The sequence below is a fragment of the Schistocerca nitens genome, chromosome 7 (assembly GCF_023898315.1).
Source record: "Schistocerca nitens isolate TAMUIC-IGC-003100 chromosome 7, iqSchNite1.1, whole genome shotgun sequence".
Lineage (NCBI taxonomy): Eukaryota > Metazoa > Arthropoda > Insecta > Orthoptera > Acrididae > Schistocerca > Schistocerca nitens.
In genome coordinates this window covers 404,517,522-404,526,802 of record NC_064620.1, presented here as the reverse complement: position 1 = coordinate 404,526,802, position 9,281 = coordinate 404,517,522, and the positions used below count along the sequence as shown (strand labels likewise).

The following is a 9,281-nucleotide window of genomic DNA, read 5'->3' as shown; positions in this document are numbered from 1 at the left end:
GAAGAATGTCCTTAACATTGTTGTTGAGTGGTACTTAAGATAGGTAAATAAATTAGTGAAATCAATGTGAAGTGAAGTAGAAATTAGAAAATAAATGAAAAACTTAGTTTAGTTTAGAAGAATTACACACTGGCAAACAGCGGGCAGAGCAGCAGTGACGGAAGAGCCAATGACCATGAAATCAGCATGTTGAGGAGAAGCCATCGTCCTCCCCACATAAACGGCTGCTGTCGATTCAGCCGTCAGGGCATCGCCCGACTGGCTCACGTGTTTCTCAGTTGTCACATGTGATCAAAGGCCCTCGCCTACATTCCAAGAGCTGCCGATTCAGCCATCAGGGCATCGCCCGACCGGGTCCCGTATTTCTCAATTGTCACATGTGATCGAAGGCCCTCGCCTTCAATGCAAGAGCCAATGACCGACGTTAAGAAGATTCTTCGAGAAGCTTTTCAACATGACAGAAGAGGCAATGACCATGAAGTCGTTCACCTCCAGTGAACTGAAGTGAATAAATACGCGAGACGCAGTGGGCCCGACAAGAGAGTAGTTTTCAGTTCAGTTTCGGAGCTGAAGACCGTCATGCAGGAAGAGACTACACCGTGCACAGAAGTACCAAGTCCGCTGCTGTGATGGACTAGCAAGCAGCAGCCTCGCCGCCAGAAGACAGAAGTTATAAGGTATTTGAAGACTGATTTCTACGTACCTGGGTGACTCATGAGGACGGGAAGGAGACTGCCTCACATCAGCAGTCACCTGTGAACTGGAATGAAGATCGGACAGCCGAAGACTGGCAAGCTGGAGTCCGTTGTTCGAGTCCGGGACACTGGTCTTCCCCTGCCACGCCGCTCCACTGGCCGAGGGACAACACACGCGGCCGCTTAGAGAAGAGAAACACTGGGATGCCACATCCAAGGTATCCGATTCACGACTTCGTTCTCAATCATTAAACGGGCCACCACACAAGGCGCGTCTCCAGTCAACTGGGCGAGACAGCGACACGAGATACACACCGCCAGGCGTAATCAGACGCCGCCGCTGCCACAGCAGAGGCTTCGCAGACAACACAGCTGCCGCTCTCCCAGCCAGAACAATTGAGTAAGGAAACAGTTGCACAAAACTTTCAATAAAAGTTATCTTATGTAAAAATGCTGTTTCATTCTACCTCATATCTGAGCCAAGGAAGAACCCACCCTGCCCACATGTTGTTAAGAAAGAAAAAGTAATTTATTTAGTGTTTTTCACCCTGACATAATGCTTTAGAATTAAATGCCCTTTGCAGTAATGCTCATCCTGACAATTGACTAGCATCAAAAGAGAAAACCCAGTTACATTTGGTGTCAGAGAAAAAACCCTTGGCTCAATATGAGGTGTGAATGACAGTCACTAAAGGTCCACAGTTAGTATTGTTTAATGTGTGAAACCCCCCCCCCCCCCCATGAACCATGGACCTTGCCGTTGGTGGGGAGGCTTGTGTGCCTCAGCGATACAGATAGCCGTACCGTAGGTACAACCACAATGGAGGGGTATCTGTTGAGAGGCCAGACAAACGTGTGGTTCCTGAAGAGGGGCAGCAGCCTTTTCAGTAGTTGCAAGGGCAACAGTCTGGATGATTGACTGATCTGGCCTTGTAACAATAACCAAAACGGCCTTGCTGTGCTGGTACTGCGAACGGCTGAAAGCAAGGGGAAACTACGGCCGTAATTTTTCCCGAGGGCATGCAGCTTTACTGTATGATTAAATGATGATGGCGTCCTCTTGGGTAAAATATTCCGGAGGTAAAATAGTCCCCCATTCGGATCTCCGGGCGGGGACTACTCAAGAGGATGTCGTTATCAGGAGAAAGAAAACTGGCGTTCTACGGATCGGAGCGTGGAATGTCAGGTCCCTTAATCGGGCAGGTAGGTTAGAAAATTTGAAAAGGGAAATGGATAGGTTAAAGTTAGATATAGTGGGAATTAGTGAAGTTCGGTGGCAGGAGGAACAAGACTTCTGGTCAGGTGACTACAGGGTTATAAACACAAAGTCAAATAGGGGTAATGCAGGAGTAGGTTTAATAATGAATAGGAAAATAGGAACGCGGGTAAGCTACTACAAACAGCTTAGTGAACGCATTATTGTGGCCAAGATAGATACGAAGCCCACACCTACTACAGTAGTACAAGTTTATATGCCAACTAGCTCTGCAGATGACGAAGAAATTGAAGAAATGTATGATGAAATAAAAGAAATTATTCAGATTGTGAAGGGAGACGAAAATTTAATAGTTATGGGTGACTGGAATTCGAGTGTAGGAAAAGGGAGAGAAGGAAACGTAGTAGGTGAATATGGATTGGGGCTAAGAAATGAAAGAGGAAGCCGCCTGGTAGAATTTTGCACAGAGCACAATTTAATCATAGCTAACACTTGGTTTAAGAATCATGATAGAAGGTTGTATACATGGAAGAACCCTGGAGATACTAAAAGGTATCAGATTGATTATATAATGGTAAGACAGAGATTTAGGAACCAGGTTTTAAATTGTAAGACATTTCCAGGGGCAGATGTGGACTCTGACCACAATCTATTGGTTATGACCTGTAGATTAAAACTGAAGAAACTGCAAAAAGGTGGGAATTTAAGGAGATGGGACCTGGATAAACTGAAAGAACCAGAGGTTGTACAGAGTTTCAGGGAGAGCATAAGGGAACAATTGACAGGAATGGGAGAAAGAAATACAGTAGAAGAAGAATGGGTAGCTTTGAGGGATGAAGTAGTGAAGGCAGCAGAGGATCAAGTAGGTAAAAAGACGAGGGCTACTAGAAATCCTTGGGTAACAGAAGAAATATTGAATTTAATTGATGAAAGGAGAAAATATAAAAATGCAGTAAATGAAGCAGGCAAAAAGGAATACAAACGTCTCAAAAATGAGATCGACAGGAAGTGCAAAATGGCTAAGCAGGGATGGCTAGAGGACAAATGTAAGGATGTAGAGGCTTATCTTACTAGGGGTAAGATAGATACTGCCTACAGGAAAATTAAAGAGACCTTTGGAGATAAGAGAACCACTTGTATGAACATCAAGAGCTCAGATGGAAACCCAGTTCTAAGCAAAGAAGGGAAAGCAGAAAGGTGGAAGGAGTATATAGAGGGTCTATACAAGGGCGATGTACTTGAGGACAATATTATGGAAATGGAAGAGGATGTAGATGAAGATGAAATGGGAGATACGATACTGCGTGAAGAGTTTGACAGAGCACTGAAAGACCTGAGTCGAAACAAGGCCCCCGGAGTAGACAACATTCCATTGGAACTACTGACGGCCTTGGGAGAGCCAGTCCTGACAAAACTCTACCATCTGGTGAGCAAGATGTATGAAACAGGCGAAATACCCTCAGACTTCAAGAAGAATATAATAATTCCAATCCCAAAGAAAGCAGGTGTTGACAGATGTGAGAATTACCGAACAATCAGTTTAATAAGCCACAGCTGCAAAATACTAACACGAATTCTTTACAGACGAATGGAAAAACTAGTAGAAGCCAACCTCGGGGAAGATCAGTTTGGATTCCGTAGAAATACTGGGACACGTGAGGCAATACTGACCTTACGACTTATCTTAGAAGAAAGATTAAGGAAAGGCAAACCTACGTTTCTAGCATTTGTAGACTTAGAGAAAGCTTTTGACAATGTTGACTGGAATACTCTCTTTCAAATTCTAAAGGTGGCAGGGGTAAAATACAGGGAGCGAAAGGCTATTTACAATTTGTACAGAAACCAGATGGCAGTTATAAGAGTCGAGGGACATGAAAGGGAAGCAGTGGTTGGGAAGGGAGTAAGACAGGGTTGTAGCCTCTCCCCGATGTTATTCAATCTGTATATTGAGCAAGCAGTAAAGGAAACAAAAGAAAAATTCGGAGTAGGTATTAACATCCATGGAGAAGAAATAAAAACTTTGAGGTTCGCCGATGACATTGTAATTCTGTCAGAGACAGCAAAGGACTTGGAAGAGCAGTTGAATGGAATGGATGGTGTCTTGAAGGGAGGATATCAGATGAACATCAACAAAAGCAAAACGAGGATAATGGAATGTAGTCGAATTAAGTCGGGTGATGTTGAGGGTATTAGATTAGGAAATGAGACACTTGAAGTAGTAAAGGAGTTTTGCTATTTGGGGAGCAAAATAACTGATGATGGTCGAAGTAGAGAGGATATAAAATGTAGACTGGCAATGGCAAGGAAAGCGTTTCTGAAGAAGAGAAATTTGTTAACATCGAGTATAGATTTAAGTGTCAGGAAGTCTTTTCTGAAAGTATTTGTATGGAGTGTAGCCATGTATGGAAGTGAAACATGGACGATAAATAGTTTGGACAAGAAGAGAATAGAAGCTTTCGAAATGTGGTGCTACAGAAGAATGCTGAAGATTAGATGGGTAGATCACATAACTAATGAGGAGGTACTGAACAGGATTGGGGAGAAGAGGAGTTTGTGGCACAACTTGACCAGAAGAAGGGATTGGTTGGTAGGACATGTTCTGAGGCATCAAGGGATCACCAATTTAGTATTGGAGGGCAGTGTGGAGGGTAAAAATCGTAGGGGGAGACCAAGAGATGCATACACTAAGCAGATTCAGAAGGATGTAGGTTGCAGTAGGTACTGGGAGATGAAGAAGCTTGCACAGGATAGAGTAGCATGGAGAGCTGCATCAAACCAGTCTCAGGACTGAAGACCACAACAACAACAACAATGTGTGAAAGGATAGAGGTTTGCATAGCAGTCATAATATTTTCTTTATTTAGAAGTGTATTTTCTCTCATAATTTTAAGAGTTTGTTGAAAATATTTAAACATCTTTTCAATTCAGTGTAGTAAGATTGTGAAACTAATAGTTGTAAAATGATGACACGAAATCATACAAAGTCAGAGTCAGCACCACAAGCGGTTTCTACTGAGGAAGCTATTCAGAGCTTAGTTAATCAAATAGCACAGCTTAAAAATGATGATAATGCATTATTTAAACAATTGTGTGATATTAGGCAACCCGGTTCAATCCCTCCCACCCTAGATTCCTCAGCAGCAGCCTTCGTAACTCCTTTTTCAGGTAAACCTGGTGAGGACATAACAGCCTTTTTTGATGATTTAGTAGCAGCTGCAAAGTTAGGATCATGGTCAGATGAACAGCTCTTACAAATGACAAAGTTAAGATTGATAGGAGAGGCTAAAGCACACGCATTATACCATGAAGAATTATGGAATGCTCCAACATTTGAGGAATTGAAGAAAGGATTACTTAAATGTTTTAAAAAACAAAACAGCTGAAGATTTTATTGGGAAAAATTAATCACTCGGAGGCAAAACGAGTCATTAGAAAACTTTGTAGATAGTATTAGAAAAGCTAATATTAACACCTATCAGTTGACAACTATTGATGATGCAAATAATGTTATTTTACAAGAGGCAGAAGATAGAGCTCTGGATACATTTTTACGTGGGTTACCTCCTGAAACGTCCCATTGTGTCAGGGCAGAGTTTCCTAAAAATTTAGCGGAAGCTGTATCTGTGGCGACGCCTTTCGAAGAAATAGACATTTCCACCAGATACAAAGAGAAGCAAAATGTATTTTCAGCAGGAGCATGATGTTTTAGGTGTGGTCGACAGGGACATATAGCAAAAAACTGCAGACAACCTCAGTGCACTAATTGTCAAAGAATAGGTCACACATTCAAGAAATGCAGTTCTAAGAAAGTTTTTGGAAATAGAAATCAGTTAAACTCAAACGGGAATGTCGGAGCCGCCGCCAGGCGTTCCCAATAAAATTTCATGCCATTAAGGCTAATGTGAAGGCGGAATGCTGGTTATCTGCCACCATACAGGATAAAGAGGCAAGGATACTGGTGGATACAGGCGCAAACATATCAATAGTGAGTAATGAATGCATTGGAGAAAAGAAATATGACCCTCCAAGGTATAGATTGAGTGGGGTAGGAGGAGGTACAGTGAAGTCATTAGGATGTACATCACTGATTTTCTATATTCACGGTGTACAATTTCAAGAAGATGTAGAAGTGGTAACAAAGGTAGCTGACGGGTACGACGCGATCCTAGGGCTGGATTTCCTGAATAAACATCACGCTAAAATCGACCTCAGACAGCAAACTGTAGAACTTAGCGGAATAGTGTTTCAGCTAGGTGACACTGCTGCAAAGGGCCCACTGCCGCAAGATTTCCCCAACCGGAAGGCGAAATCAACTACACTGCGTGCAACGCCCTTTAAGGTTGATTCGCGGGATAAGATACCATTTGGCTCAGGAAAACTTTTCTGGATGACCGTTGACCCCGAGGTACCTACAGATACAGTGTGTCTAATAGAGCCATTAGAGGAAAATGAGGAATTAGATGTATCACATTGTTTTGTACGTAGAAGTGTTCAAGACGTTGAGGGTGGAAGAAAAGTACCGGTACATACTGACAATTTCGGAGTGGAGGACAAAGAGTTGCATAAAGGAATATTCGTAGCTACAGTCAGTACGTTTGAAGAAGAAGATTTCATTTGGTCAGATATTACTGATGGTCAGAAACCAGACGCCTATAAAACCACATTACACCAGAAGATTGAGCATTTGAAAGGAAATTATAAACACACAATAGAAGCAGTTTATTTGAGTTCCAAGATTTATTTAATGCAGAAGGTCCACTGCCAGCAACAGATATCACACAGCATAGGATCCCAACAGGAAATAGCCCCACAGTTTATAGGAAGCCTTACAGAGTTCCACAGCATTTACAGCCAGTACTGGATGAAATTTTAGAACAGCATCTAAAAGATGGAATTATAGAATATTCTGATTTGCCTTATAATTCAAATATTGTAATTATTCCAAAGACGTCTCCCAACGGTATGAAACAATATAGATTTTGTTGTGACTACAGACACCTTAACAAACAAACTACCTCAGATGTTTATCCTCTTCCAAACATTACAGATGTCATTGACAGTTTGGGTAACAGTAAATACTTTTCAACAATCGATTTACGTAGTGGATATCATCAATTGGAAGTTGCACCTGAAGACAGGCATAAAACAGCATTTTCTACCCCTGGAGGCCACTGGCAATTTAAAAGAATGCCTTTCGGGTTGAAATATGCACCAACAACTTTTCAAAGACTACTCAATGGAGTATTGCGAGGACTCAGAACTCAGCAATGTTGTGTGTATCTAGACGATATTATTGTATTCTCCAAAGACATTAATGAACATGCTGTGCATCTGTGTAACGTTTTTCAGAGACTTAGAAAAGCTAAATTAATATTAAATATGTAAAAACGTAGTTTTGCATTGACAGAGGTTACCTACCTAGGGCACGTCATTAGTGAAAAAGGAATTAAAACAGATCCTCAATTAATTTCGGCAGTTAAGGACTTCCCAACACCACAACGCGTTAAGGAAGTACAAAATTTTGCTGAAATTGCCTGACCCTTAACCCAATTATTGAAAAAGGGAGCAAAATTTCATTGGTCTGAAGATTGTGAATCAGCATTTCAAACCCTTAAATATAAGTTAACACACAGTCCAGTATTTGCCTACCCAGATTATAATAAAGAATTTATTTTATCCTGTGACACAAGTGGTCATTAAGTAGGAGTTGTTTTGAGTCAGAATATTAATGGCGCGGAACACCCCATAGCCTACGCTTCGAGACAACTAACAACGGCAGAAAGAAATTATTCCACAACGGAGGAGGAATTGTTAAGTGTTATTTATGGCATCAAATACTTTAAATGCTACTTGTATGGTAGGAATTTCAAGGTTATTACAGACCACACAGCTTTAAAATGGTTGCTTGGGTTAAAGGATCCATCTAGTCGTCTCACCCGTTGGGCCCTATGTCTTTCCGAAATGGATTTCAAAGTTATCCATAAACCAGGCAAAAAACACACGACTGTAGATTGCCTAAGTCGGAAAATAGCACTTTTGGAAGCAGCAGGCCGAGATACTGAGGACTGGAGAAAGGCACAAGATGAGGATACAGAATGCAAAAAATACGCAACTCAAAAACAATTTTGTTTTGAAGATGGTGTATTATGCCATAAAACAAAACTTGGACTGCGAATTGTTGTTCCCCAACACCTTAGACAAAAATTAATGGCAGAGGCCCACAATCATATCCTTGCAGGACACGGTGGAAAGCGGACAACTGAAAGACGCGTAGCAGAGCGATTTTGGTGGCAAACCAGAAAGCAGGATGTTACGCAGTATGTTCGTAATTGTATTGCGTGTGCACAACGAGCTGAACTTTCTCGTTTAAAAATACCCTTAGAGAGGCTCCCCGAGGCTTCATGCCCATTTCAAATCTGTGGAATGGATCTCTACGGACCATTTCATAAAACACCTGGTAATAAGTATGTTCTTACGATTATAGATCACTTTTCACGCTATCTAGCTATGGTGAGTCTTCCAGATCAGCAAGCAAATACAGTTGCCCAATCTTTAGTTAACAACTGGATACTTAAATTTGGCGTACCTGAAGCTATTATCACAGATCAGGGATCTAATTTTATGTCTGAATTAATGAAACAGCTATGCCACTGACTAAAAATACGTAAATTACGCACAACTCCGTTACACCGTCAGTGCAACGGACGCACAGAAAGAGTTCATCGAACAATTGGCAAGATGCTTAGTTATTATATTAACGAACAACATTCTAATTGGGGTACGTATTCACCAATAATCGTGTCGGTGTACAATGCCAAAACACATGAAGCAACTGGCATGTCACCTTATGAAGTGGTCTATGGGAGAAAAATGCCATCCCCTTTTGATGTAATCAGGCAGAAAAATGGAAAAGTCGGAGAAACAGTAAAAGATTTCTGTCGAATGATGAAGGATGTATGGAAAAAGGTTCAGAAATCTAATACGACAGGAAAGATTAGGTAATGCCCAAGCTAAATATCCAAATTACAAAATCGGTCAGTGGGTGGTGCTGTCAACCCCATACATTGCGAAAGGAAAAACGAAGAAATTTGTAACAAACTACAGAGGTCCTTATCAAATTATTGAGATCACGTCACCAGTCAACGTTAAACTGCAACTGCCCACCCAAACTACTATTATCTATGCAAGTCGTTTAAAACTCAGTTATATTGTTGAATAGCGCTCAGCATTCACAGTAACAGATTGCCCTCTTTCATTCTCCAAAAATAAGGGTCTATTATTCTCGATGAAGACATGGCACCTCAAACTGTTACCTTGGTTGAGTGCAGGAGTTTTTCACGGAGTTGGTGAGGGTTCTGGTCACTCCAATA

The 9,281-nt window shown here is 41.5% G+C and overlaps 1 protein-coding gene across 1 annotated transcript in view; it reads left to right on the top strand.

Annotated features, from left to right (window-relative positions):
• Positions 1-866: 866 nt before the first annotated feature.
• Positions 867-9,281, top strand: part of LOC126194784 (uncharacterized) — an 86,984-nt gene continuing 78,569 nt past the window's right edge. The window contains exon 1 of the mRNA XM_049933084.1: positions 867-1,095. The gene's annotated coding sequence lies outside the window, so the exon portion shown is untranslated. The remainder of the gene's footprint in view (positions 1,096-9,281) is intronic.